Genomic DNA, 13,358 nt, shown 5'->3' on the forward strand with positions numbered 1-13,358 from the left:
CGGCTCCTATTTATAGAGCTGGGCAAGGGCTCTTTGGAGGAGCGGGCTGGGGGTTCTTTCCCGGCAGGGGCCTCAGCCTTACGGGCCTGGGGCCTGTGATTGGATGTGCAGGCTCTAGGCTGGAAAGAAAGGTAGCGGTAGTGGAATCGATAGAGCTCCCACTCGCTGCAGTGCACTTGTACAGAACAATGAAGTGACACACTTCCTGACCCCGAAGAGCTTACGCTCCACCGCGGGAGACAAACACGAAAATCCTTCTTACCGTCGGGCTGTGTCCATCTGTTCCTGCCCCTCCCCAGCCCCAGAGAGGGTGGGTGGACGGGGCGGCCGTCCCACCCAGAGTCAAAATGCGGGCCTTCTTGCTGAGGTATCAGCTTTCCTTGCCTCCCCTCCCCCCAGCTCCCACTGGGCTGACAACTGGCCTCACTTGAGGTAAGTGAGGTCATTCTGGTTAAGGGGTTCTGTTCCGGCGGGAAGCAGAAGAAGAGTTGCTGGGAAAGCCCAGGTTTCCCAGCAGCAAAATGGTGGCAGGTGTAGGTTGGGGTTGGGGACAGGATAATTCAAGATTCATAAGCCTTAGCATTTGGCCTGCCGATAATTATGGAGTTTAATCATTAATTATTATGGTGTTGGTTAAGCGCTTACTAGGTGCCAAGCACCGTTCTAAGCGCTAGGCTAGACACAAAATAAGCAAGTTGAACACAATCCCTGTCCCACATGGGGCTCACAGTCTCAATCCCCTTTTTACAGTTGAGGTAATTGAGGCACAGGGAGGCGAAGGGGCTTGGCCAAGCAGCAGGCAAGTGACAGCGGGGAGAACCCATGCCCTCTGACTCCTAAACCTGAGCTCTTGCTACAGGGCCATGCTGCTTCTCTTACTATGGACTAAGCACGGGGCTAGATAGAGGATAAATAGGTTGGATGTAGTCCCAACCCCTCATCCCCCATAGGGCTTATGATCTAAGTAGAGGGGAGAACAGGTATTGAATCCCCATTTTAACAGGTGAGAAAAGTAAGGCCAAGAGAAGTGACTTGTCCAAGCAGGCGAAGTGTCAGAGCAGGGAATCGAACCCAAGTCCTCAGACTTCCAGTCCCAGACTCTTTCCCCTAGTCCATGCTGCTTGTGCACACTCTGGACGCGGAGCTGCCTGGAGGAAAGGAGTTCGTGAGGTAAAATGGCCCCCACCGAGGGTGCGGGTCGTCTTCCGACCTGGCCTTTGGCCTCCTCTGGGAAGGGGGGTGCCTTTTTCAACCCGTGACACGGGAGCGTGGGGGTCATGGGCTAGCTGCCTCCCAGGCCCGGTCCTTCCCAGCGGAGGCGTCCCGTGCCTGACGGAGCGGGAGTCGGGCCGAGCCCCTCCCTCCGTCCTCCCTCCTGGCAAAGGTGGGCTGGGTGGAGGCTCCAAAAGCACACTCGGTTCCAGTCTCCAGAGACAAGGCGGCGCCTTGGTTCTGGGGCCCACGGTGGGCGGTGGTGACAGCCGCCTTTCCTGAGCCTTGCTCTAGAGCTCCGCCGCTAATTAAATGGAAAAACAGATGGGGTGTCCATCCCCGCCCCCTCCTAGTTCTTTCTCTAGGAGTCCGGGGAGGGCTGGGAAGGGCAGCGGGTGGGGGTGAGAATGAGGAGAGTGGGCAGGGAATGTTAATTTATCGTATTGTCCCCTCCCCAACGCTTGGTACAGTGCTCTGCGTACAGTAAGCGGTCAGTAAATACGATTGAACAAAGAGAGGGTCGCTCAAGGGGCCTGTTGGCCTTCTAAACCTGGGCTAACCGGGTAGAGGTGGTGAATACAGCAGCAAAAGAAGGCTAGCATCAGCAGGCGGGAGAGATCAGCGGTGGCGGTCAATCCCCTCCCATCTCTGAATTCCCGGCTTCCCGATCCTCATCGCTGCCCTGCACCTGCTGTCTCCCAGCAAAGCCAAATCTGCTCCGTGGTAGTCGGTGATATTTACTGAGCACCCCTGGTGATGTACGGACCTCAGCGCTGGGGAAACGCACAACCGCACAAGCCCTGTTCCCTGCCCCCAACGAGTTTACCTGCTTAAGGGGAGCCAGGGGTCAGAATAAATAACTGACCGAACAATCGACTTGTACTACTGGTCCTTGTGTTAATAATTATTAATGTTATTTTGATACTCGCTAATCACTTACTATGGGCCAGGAACTGTTCTGAGCGCTGGAGTAGTCTCTGTCCCACTCTTAATCCCCATTTTACGGATGAGGTAACGGGTCCAGAGAAATGAAGTCACCTGCCCAAGTGACAAGTCCGCAGCAGACAAGTGGCGGAGCCAGGATTAGAACCCAGGTCCTGGCTCCCAGACCATGCTCTGTCCACTAGGCCACACTACTTCTCTAACAGTTTGTAGTGGGTGGGTGCCAGGGTACCAGCTCAGCTGGCCTTCCCTCCCTTAAGCACTCTTGCCACCAGCTCTGGGGCTGGGCTCCTGGCGGTGTGGGAGATGCTGGGGTAAGGAATGGGGAGAATCGGAGAGTGTGGCCTAGTGGAAAGGAGCACAGGACTGGGAGGCAGGAGACCTGGGTTCTAATCCTGGCTCTGCCACTTGCCCGCTGGGTAACCTTGGGCGAGTCACTTAACGTTTCTCTGCTTCGGTGTCCGCCTCAGTAAAATGGGAATTAACTACCCGTTCTCCCTCCTTTTAACCTGTGATCCCCCATGTGGGACAGGACGGGACAACCTGATAGGATCACCTTGTATCTTGCTTCATAGTCCTCTGGACTCTTAGCTTCATTTGGGCAGGGACTGTAATTACTGACTGTTAACTTGGAATAATAATTAGGATATTTGTGAAGCGCTTACTATGTGCCGATCACCGTTCTAAGCACTGGGTACTCTCCCAGGTGCTTAGAATAGTGCTCTGCCCACAGTAAACACACAATAAATACCAGTGATTGATCTATACCAGTGCTTACTGCAGTGCTTGGTACTTAGAGATTAACAAACACTATTATTATATTATTCCAGAACCCATGTGGGACAGGGGCTGTGTCCAACCTGATCGATTTACCCTAACGCTTAGTATAGGGTCTGAAACATAGGAGGTATTTAACAAATACCATACAAAAAAAACCCCAAAACCCTGGGGGAGAAGTGGCTCCTCACCTGATGTTTCTATGAAACTGAACCCAAGAGGAGCCAGACAGGGTCCAGAGTGCTGGGATACTGAGGTGTTCCTTCAGACTTTAATAATAATAATGATTATTATTATTATTGAGGTATTCGTGAAGCACTATGTCCCAGGCACCATCCTAAGAGCTGGGGTAGATAAAGTCTAATCGGGTCAGACACAGTCTCTGTCCCATATCGGGCTCACAGTCGTCATCCCCATTTTACAGATGAGGTAAGTGAGGAACAGAAAATCCAAGTACTTGCCCCGGGTCACACAGCGGACAAGTGGCGGAACGGGGATTAGATCCCGGGCCCTCTGGTTCTCAGGCCCGTGCCCTGGGCTGCAGGGAAGCCCCGGAACAGCAGAGGAGAAAGGGGCCTCGGGAAGGGGCAGGAGGCCCCTCTCTTGCTCTCTGCCCAGAGCAGGTGTTGGCCTTCTTGGATCTCCCTCCCTCCAACCAACCCTGCCCTATTGGGAGTTGGGGCCGGGATGGATGGCAGGGATAGCACTTGAGGCTCTGGGAAAGGCAGTGACTTTTAAGTGCCACAGGGATGGGGAGGAAAGCATTCAGTAAGTACTCTGCATCTGTCCCCACCTCTCCCTTCATCATTCAACAGAATTTATTGAGCACTTAGTGTGTGCAGACCAGTGTTCTAAGCTTTGGGGAGAGTACAATACAATGGAGTTGGTAGACATGTTACCTGTCCACCAGTTGCTTACAGTCCAGAGGAGGAGCTATAAATCAACAAATTATGGGTATGTACATAAGTGCCGAGGGTGGGGTGAATGAAGGTTGCAGATCCTAGGGAAAGGACGATGCAGAAGGGAGTGGGAGAAGGGGAAATGAGGATTTGGCCAGGGAAGGCCTCTCTCCTCCCGACACTGTGTACCCCAGGACTGCGACTTGCTGCTGCTCCTCGCTGGCTCAGCCGCCCCCATCAAGCTCAGCAAGACCCCAGTGGGGCCACTGTGTGCTTGGGGCCACCCCCAGCCTGACCTTCAGGGCTCAGAAGGAGGAAAGGCCCCTGGGTGTTGTGTTTGGAGGAGGTGAGGCCTGCGCCCCGGGAGGGTCTAGCGTGCCAGCTCCAAGCCACAGGGGTCGGTGGGAGGAGCTTTGCTGTGAGGTCACGGTAGCTAGAATGGTGTCGTGGCTAGAATGGTGTCTTCAGGAGGGGGTATTGGGAAATCTGTAGGCTCGAGGGGCCAGACCTCGGCCTAGACAATTCGCTCCTGTTGCCTGCTGATTGGGGCAAGGGTGTCTCCTCACCCCTTCCCTCCTTGTCCCTGATCTCTGGATGCCCACCCGCGAGTGAGATCCGTCCCAGCCCGCGTCCCACTTCTCTCTGCTCCGTGCCTCCGCCACCCTGCCGCAGCAGGCCCCCACCCCCCTTCCATCCCCTCGGCTCCTCCCGCTCTGGGTGACCCTCGCTCTCTCCCTTGGGTCACAGTCCACTTCCTCCTCCCTTCCCGGCCGCAAAACTGCATCTAGGGAACTGAGTTGTTCCCACTGGTCACGACGACTTGCCCCGCTGGAGTAGGGCAAAACTTTCCCACGAGGAGCTGAAAGCCGGTGGCTGCCCGCTGACTACCACTACTCAGTGCCCCTGAGCCACTTCCTCTGGTCCCGGAAGCTGCAGGGTGGAGAGGAGGTGGGGCAGAACTCTGTAGCCCTGCCTGAACCGCATCCCCCCGACCCTCCCACGTCCGGGCCCGGCCTCCGAGATGGGCCCTGGTCCTCTGCCAGAAGCGGGCAGGCTTGCTGACTCTAGGGCAACGGGTTAGAGAGGAACGGCTTGCCGATCCCTGCTCGGCTGACGCGGTAACTGGGGCCTGCCAACCCTCCCTGGGAAGGAGAGAGGGCACCCATGGAAGCAATACATTAGCACCCACCTGAGTCAATAATAATATTTATTCATTCATTCATTCAATAGTATTTATTGAGCGCTTACTAGGTGCAGAGCACTGGACTAAGCGCTTGGAATGAACAAGTCGGCAACAGATAGAGACGGTCCCTGCCGTTTGACGGGCTTACGATCTAATCGGAGGAGACGGACAGACGAGAACGATGGCGATAAATAGAGTCGAGGGGAAGAACGTCTCGTAAAAACCGATGGCGACTGAATAGAATCGAGGCGATGTACATTTCATTAACAAAATAAATAGGGTAATGAAAATATATACAGTTGAGCGGACGAGTACGGTGCTGAGGGGATGGGAAGGGAGAGGGGGAGGAGCAGAGGGAGATGGGGGGAAAAGAGGGTTAAGCTGCGGAGAGGTGCAGGGGGGGTGGTAGAGGGAGAAGAGGAGCTCAGTCTGGGAAGGCCTCTCGGAGGAGGTGAGTTTTAAGTAGGGTTTTGAAGAGGGGAAGAGAATCAGTTTGGTGGAGGTGCGGAGGGAGGGCGTTCCGGGACCGCGGGAGGACGCGGCCCGGGGATCGACGGCGGGACGGGCGAGACCGGGGGACGGCGAGGAGGCGGGCGGCGGAGGAGCGGAGCGGGCAGGCTGGGTGGTAGAAAGAGAGAAGGGAGGAGAGGTAGGAAGGGGCGAGGTGACGGAGAGCCTCAAAGCCTAGAGTGAGGAGTTTTTGTTTGGAGCGGAGGTCGATGGGCAACCGCCGGAGTTGTTTAAGAAGGGAAGTGACATGCCCAGATCGTCTCTGCGGGAAGATGAGCCGGGCAGCGGAGTGAAAAATAGACCGGAGCGGGGCGAGAGAGGAGGAAGGGAGGTCGGAGAGAAGGCTGACACGGTAGTCTAACCGGGATATAACGAGAGCCCGTAGCAGTAAGGTAGCCGTTTGGGTGGAGAGGAAAGGGCGGATCTTGGCAATAATAATAATAATAATGGCATTTGTTAAGCACTTACTATGTGCCAGGCACTGTACTGAGTGCTAGGGTGGATACAAGCAAATCAGGTTGGACACAGTCCCTATCCCACGTGGGGCTCACAGTCTCGATCCCCATTTTCCAAATGAGGGAACTGAAGCCTGTGATTTGCCCTGACCCTTGCTGAGGAGGTGGGGGCTGATTTTGGCCTTCAAGGCAGAAGCAGACAGATTGTTTTTTGTTGTTTTTTTAATGGTATTTGTAAGGGTTTACTAAGTGTCAGGTACTGTACCAAACTCTGGGATAGATTTGGACACCTTCCATGTCCCATGTGGGGCTCACGGTCTTAGTCCCCCTTTTCCAGATGAGGGAACTGAGGCCCAGAGAAGTGAAGTGACTTGCCTAAGGTCGCACAGCAGAAAAATGGTGGAGCGGGGATTAGCACCCGTGACCTTCTGACTCCCAGGCCTGGGCTCCATCCACTAGGCCATGTTGCCTCTACTACTTCCACTCCCCAGAAGCCAGCTGGAGGGCATGAGAAGGCAGCATGGGAAAAAATGGGCAACGAAAAGCACGCATGAGAGCATGAGAAACAGGGTGGCCTAATGGACAGAGCCCAGACCTGGGAGGCAGAAGGACCTGGGTTCCGATTCCACCTCCACCACTTGTCTGCTGGGTGGCCTTGCTGGTTGAGGCTGGGGGGTCTCCTCACCCCCTCCCTCCTTGTCCCTGATTCTCTGGATGCCCAACCGCGAGTGAGATCCGGCCCAGCCCGCGCCCCACTTCTCTCCGCTCCGTGTCCCTGTAGCCAGAGGAGCAGTGTGGCTCAGTGGAAAGAGCCCGGGCTTGGGAGTAGGAGGTCGGGAGTTCTAATCCAGGCTGGACCACTTATCAGCTGTGTGACTTTGGGCGTCACTTCACTGCTCTAGGCCTCAGTTCCCTCATCTGTAAAATGGGGATTGTGACTGTGAGCCTTGTGTGGGACATCCTGATTACCTCGTATCTACCCCAGTGCTTGGCATATAGTAAGCGTGTAACAAATACCACTATTATTATTATTATTATTGTCACTTCACTCCACTGTGCCTCAGTTCCCTCATCTGTAAAATGGGGATTATGACTGTGAGCCTCACGTGGGTCACCCTGATTACCTTGTAATAATAATAATAATAATAATAATAATAATAATAATAATAATGTTGGTATTTGTTAAGCGCTTACTATGTGCCGAGCACTGTTCTAAGCGCTGGGGTAGACATAGGGGAATCAGGTTGTCCCACGTGGGGCTCACAGTCTTAATCCCCATTTTACAGATGAGGGAACTGAGGCACGGAGAAGTTAAGTGACTTGCCCACAGTCACACAGCCGACAAGTGGCAGAGCTGGGATTCGAACGCTTAGAACAGTACTTGGCACATAGAAAGTGTGTAACAAATACCATTATTAAGTCACTTCACTCCTCTGAGCCTCAATTCCCTCATCTGTAAAATGAGGATTAAGACTGTGAGCCCCACGTGGGACGTGGATGGTGTCCAACCTGATTAGCAGGTACCTACCCCAGAGCTTAGTACAATACCTGACACTTAGTAAACACTTACAAATACCATTTAAAAAACAAACAAACAATCTGTGTCAGCTTCTGCTTTGAAGGCCCAAATCATCCCCCACCTCCTCAGCAAGGATCAGGGCAAGCATTCATTCATTCATTCAATCCTATTTATTGAGCACTTACTGTGTGCAGAGCACTGGACGAAGTGCTTGGAAAGTACAATTTGGCAACGGATAGAGGCAGTCCCTGCCCCACAACGGGCTCACAGTCTAGAAGGGGGAGACAGACAACAAAACCAAACAAGTAGACAGGCATCAATACCATCAAAATAGATCAATAGAATCATAGGTAAATACACATCATTAATAAAATACAGAGTAATAACTATGTACAAAAATACACAAGTGCTGTGGGGAGGGGAAGGAGGTAGAGCGGAGGGAGGGAATAGGAGGAACGGGGAGGGGAGGAGGGGCAGAGAAAAAGGGGGCTCAATCTGGGAAGACCTCTAGAAGGAGGTGAGCTCTCAATAGGGCTTTGACGAGGGGAAGAGAGCTAGTTTGGCATTTGTGAGGAGGAAGGGCCTTCCAGACCAGAGGTAGGATGTGGGCCGGGGTCGATGGCAGGAGAGGCAAGAAGGAGGCTCAGTGAGGAGGTGAGAGGCGGCAGAGGAGCGGAGCGTGCGGACTGCAATGGAGAAGGAGAGAAGGGAGGTGAGGGAGGAGGGGGCCAAGGGGGCCTCATCTGTAAAATGGGGATTAAGACTGTGAGCCTCATGTGGGGCAACCAGATTACCCTGTATCTACCCCAGCGCTTAGAACAGTGCTCTGCATATAGTAAGCGCTTAACAAATACCAACATTATTATTAACCAATCCCATCCTTATTTATTCTCCCTGTCCCCCCTTCTTCATCCCCTCCAGACTGTGGACAGGGCACGTGTATGTTATACTGTATTCATTCATTCAATAGTATTTATTGAGCGCAGTGCTATGTGCAGAGCACTGTACTAAGCGCTTGGAATGTACAAATAGGCAACAGATAGAGACAGTCCCTGCCCATTGATGGGCTAACAGTCTAACTGGGGGAGACAGACAGACAAAAACAATAGCAATAAATAGAATCAAGGGGATGTACATCTCATTAAAACAATAGCAATAAATAGAATCAAGGTGATGTACATCTCCTTAACAAAATAAATAGGGTAATAAAAATATATACAAATGAGCGGACGAGCACAGTGCTGAGGGGAGGGGAAGGGAGAGGGAGGGGAGCAGAGGGAAACGGGGGGAAAAGGGGGCTTAGCTGAGGGGAGGTGAAGGGTGGGTAGAGGGGCAGCAGAGGGAGCAGAGGGAAAAGGGGAAGTTCAGTCTGGGAAGGCCTCTCGGAGGAGGTGAGCTCCAAGGGCTTAGTACATCCCAGCTCTACACTTGTCAGCTGTGTGACTGTGGGCAAGTCACTTCACTTCTCTGTGCCTCAGTTATCTCGTCTGTAAAATGGGGATTAACTGTGAGCCTCACGTGGGACAACCTGATCACCCTGTATCTCCCCCAGCGCTTAGAACAGTGCTCTGCACGTGGTAAGCGCTACAAATACCAACATTATTATCCCAGCTCTGCCACTTGTCAGCTGTGTGACTGTGGGCAAGTCACTTCACGCAGCGTGGCTCAGTGGAAAGAGCACGGGCTTTGGAGTCAGGGCTCATGAGTTCGAATCCCAGCTCTGCCACTTGTCGGCTGTGTGACTGTGGGCAAGTCACTTAACTTCTCTGTGCCTCAGTTCCCTCATCTGTAAAATGGGGATTAAGACTGTGAGCCCCACGTGGGACAACCTGATTCCCCTATGTCTACCCCAGCGCTTAGAACAGTGCTCGGCACATAGTAAGCGCTTAACAAATACCAACATTATTATTATTCTCTGTGCCTCAGTTCCCTCATCTGTCAAATGGGGATTAACTGAGTCTCACGTGGGACAACCTGATTACCCCGTGTCTACCCCAGCGCTTAGAACAGTGCTCTGCACATAGTAAGCGCTTAACAAATACCAACATTATTATTATTACAGTGCTCTGCACCCAGTAAGCGCTCAATAAATCCGATCGTCTGACTCTCCTCCCCCTCCCCTTCCAGTTTAACCTCAGGCGAGGCGTCCTGCTGCTGCCCCCTTCTGGCCGCACGCGGAAAACCTCAGCTGCCCGATTGTGCGGGCGGGCAACAGGGCACCGGGCACCTGCCTTATCCGGTTGACGTTCTCCCTGCATAAGAATAATAATAATTAATATCATTATTATCAATTATTATTCATTATAATGCATGCGTGTGTGTTTGTTATGTATAAAGCCTGCGCGCTCCCTGCCACGCACCGATTCCCGCCTATTCCCTGGTCTCGGGGTCCCCCTTGTGGCTTCCCGAGGAAGCACACACACCCCCGGTCCCGCCGCGGGACCGGGAGGGCTTCATTCAGTCATCCATCCATCCATTCATTCATTCATTCAATCGTATTAATTGAGCCCTTACTATGTGCAGAGCACTGGACTAACCTCTTGGAAACCACAATTCGGCAACAGAGACCATCCCTGCCCCACAACGGGCTCACAGTCTAGAAGGGGGGAGACAGACATCAAAACAAAAGAAGCAGACAGGCATCAATAGCACCAAAATAAATTATATGGGCACATCATTAATAAAATGAATAGAATAATGAATATGTACAAATATACACAAGTGCCGAGGGGCGGGGAGGGAGGTGGAGCAGAGGGAGGGAGAAGGGGGAATGGGGAGGGGAGGAGGAGCAGAGGAAAAGGAGGGGGCTTAGTTTGGGAAGGCCTCATTCAATTGTATTTATTGAGCGCTTACTGTGTGCCGAGCACTGTGCTAAGCGCTTGGAATGTACAATTGGGCAACAGATAGAGACCATCCCTGCCCACCAACGGGCCTCCTGGAGGAGGTGAGCTCTCAGTGGGGCTTTGAAGAGGGGAAGAAAGGTAGTTTGGCAGAGGTGAGGAGGGAGGGCGTTCCAGGACAGAGGTAGGACTCCTTCAATATTCATTCAATAGTATTTATTGAACGCTTACTATGTGCAGAGCACTGTACTAAGCGCTTGGGATGAACAAGTCGGCAACAGATAGAGACAGTCCCTGCCGTTTGACGGGCTTACAGTCTAATCGGGGGAGACGGACAGACAAGAACAATGGCACTAAACAGCGTCAAGGGGAAGAACATCTCGTAAAAACAATGGCAACTAAATAGAATCAAGGCGATGTACAATTCATTAACAAAATAAATAGGGTAACGAAAATATATACAGTTGAGCGGACGGGTACAGTGCTGTGGGGATGGGAAGGGAGAGGTGGAGGAGCAGAGGGAAAAGGGGAAAATGAGGCTTTAGCTGCGGAGAGGTAAAGGGGGGATGGCAGAGGGAGTAGAGGGGGAAGAGGAGCTCAGTCTGGGAAGGCCTCTTGGAGGAGGTGATTTTTAAGTAAGGTTTTGAAGAGGGAAAGAGAATCAGTTTGGCGGAGGTGAGGAGGGAGGGCGTTCCAGGACCGCGGGAGGACGTGACCCAGGGGTCGACGGCGGGATAGGCGAGACCGAGGGACGGCGAGGAGGTGGGCGGCAGAGGAGCGGAGCGTGCAGGGTGGGCGGTAGAAAGAGAGAAGGGAGGAGAGGGAGGGCAAGGTGGTGGAGAGCCTTGAAGCCTAGAGTGAGGAGTTTTTGTTTGGAGCGGAGGTCGATAGGCAACCACTGGAGTTGTTTAAGAAGGGGAGTGACATGCCCAGATCGTCTCTGCGGGAAGATGAGCCGGGCAGCGGAGTGAAGAATAGACCGGAGCGGGGCGAGAGAGGAGGAAGGGAGGTCAGAGAGAAGGCTGACACAGTAGTCTAGCCGGGATATAACAAGAGCCCGTAATAGTAAGGTAGCCGTTTGGGTGGAGAGGAAAGGGCGGATCTTGGCGATATTGTAGAGGTGAAACCGGCAGGTCTTGGTAACGGATAGGATGTGTGGGGTGAACGAGAGGGACGAGTCAAGGATGACACCGAGATCGCGGGCCTGCGGGACGGGAAGGATGGTCGTGCCATCCACGGTGATGGAGAAGTCTGGGAGCGGACCGGGCTTGGGAGGGAAGATGAGGAGCTCAGTCTCGCTCATGTTGAGTTTTAGGTGGCGGGCAGATATCCAGGTGGAGACGTCCCGGAGGCAGGAGGAGATGCGAGCCTGAAGGGAGGGGGAGAGGACAGGGGCGGAGATGTAGATCTGCGTGTCATCTGCGTAGAGATGGTAGTCAAAGCCGTGAGAGCGGATGAGTTCACCGAGGGAGTGAGTGTAAATGGAGAACAGAAGAGGGCCAAGAACTGACCCTTGAGGAACTCAAACAGTTAAAGGATGGGAGGGGGAGGAGGCTCCAGGGTAGGAGACCGAGAATGATCGGCCAGAGAGGTAAGAGGAGAACCAGGAGAGGACAGAGTCCGTGAAGCCAAGGTGAGATAAGGTACGGAGGAGGAGGGGATGGTCGACAGTGTCAAAGGCAGCAGAGAGGTCAAGGAGGATCAGAATGGAGTAGGAGCCATTGGATTTGGCAAGAAGGAGGTCACGGGTGACCTTAGAGAGAGCAGTCTCGGTAGAGTGGAGGGGACGGAAGCCAGATCGGAGGGGGTCTAGGAGAGAATGGGAGTTAAGGAATTCTAGGCATCGATTGTAGACGACTCATTCTAAGATTTTGGAAAGGAAGGGTAGTAGGGAGATAGGACGATAACTGGAGGGGGAAGTGGGGTCAAGAGCGGGTTTTTTTAGGATGGGGGAGACGTGGGCGTGTTTGAAGGCAGAGGGGAAGGAGCCCTTGGAGATTGAGTGGTTAAAAATAGAAGTTAAGGAAGGGAGGAGGGCAGGGGCGATGGTTTTAAGAAGGTGAGAGGGAATGGGGTCCGAGGCGCAGGTGGAGGGGACGTGGACCAGGGGTCGACGGCGGAAGAGGCGAGAACGGGGGACGGTGAGGAGGTGAGCGGCGGCGGCAGAGGAGCAGAGAGTGTGGGCTGGGCTGGAGATAATGTTGGTATTTGTTAAGCGCTTACTATGTGCCGAGCACTGTTCTAAGTGCTGGGATAGATACAGGGTAATCAGGTTGTCCTACGTGAGGCTCACAGTTAATCCCCATTTTCCAGATGAGGGAACTGAGGCACAGAGAAGTTAAGTGACTTGCCCACAGTCACACAGCTGACAAGTGGCAGAGCAGAGATTCGAACTCAAGACCTCTGACTCCCAAGCCCGTGGTCATTCCACTGAGCCAGATGGAGAGAAGGGAGTTGAGGTAGGAAAGGACACGGGGATGGACGGCTTTTTTGTTAATGAGTTGTACATCACCTTGATTCTGTTTATTTGCTATTGTTTTAATGAGATGTTCTTCCCCTTGATTCTATTTATGGCCATTGTTTTTGTCTGTCCGTCTCCCCCGATTAGACTGTAAGACCGTCAAAGGGCAGGGACTGTCTCTATGTGTTCCCGATTTGGCCATTCCAAGCGCTTAGTACAGTGCTCTGCACATAGTAAGCGCTCAGTAAATACTATTGAATGAATGAAGAGTGAGAAGCTTCCTCCTCCCCCTTCCTGGAGCCGACCCCTGGCCCGCGGGATGGACAGACGGAGGGCTCCCCTCGTCGGCCCTGCCTCGTTCCCTCCCGCTTCCTAGCATTCCTTACAAAGCTGGGGCTCAGCCGGCAAGGGCCGCGGCCGGAGCCGAGCCCTCCCTGCCTCGTCCCCGCCTCCCCGGACTACAACTCCCATCAGCCCCGCGCGGGCCGCCCTCTCGCTGAGGGAGGGAGGCTTGCCCTGGGGGTTGATGGGAATTGTAGTTCTCGCCTCCCCTCCGCGGG

This window comes from Ornithorhynchus anatinus, chromosome 3, assembly GCF_004115215.2.
Source record: "Ornithorhynchus anatinus isolate Pmale09 chromosome 3, mOrnAna1.pri.v4, whole genome shotgun sequence".
Classification (NCBI taxonomy): domain Eukaryota; kingdom Metazoa; phylum Chordata; class Mammalia; order Monotremata; family Ornithorhynchidae; genus Ornithorhynchus; species Ornithorhynchus anatinus.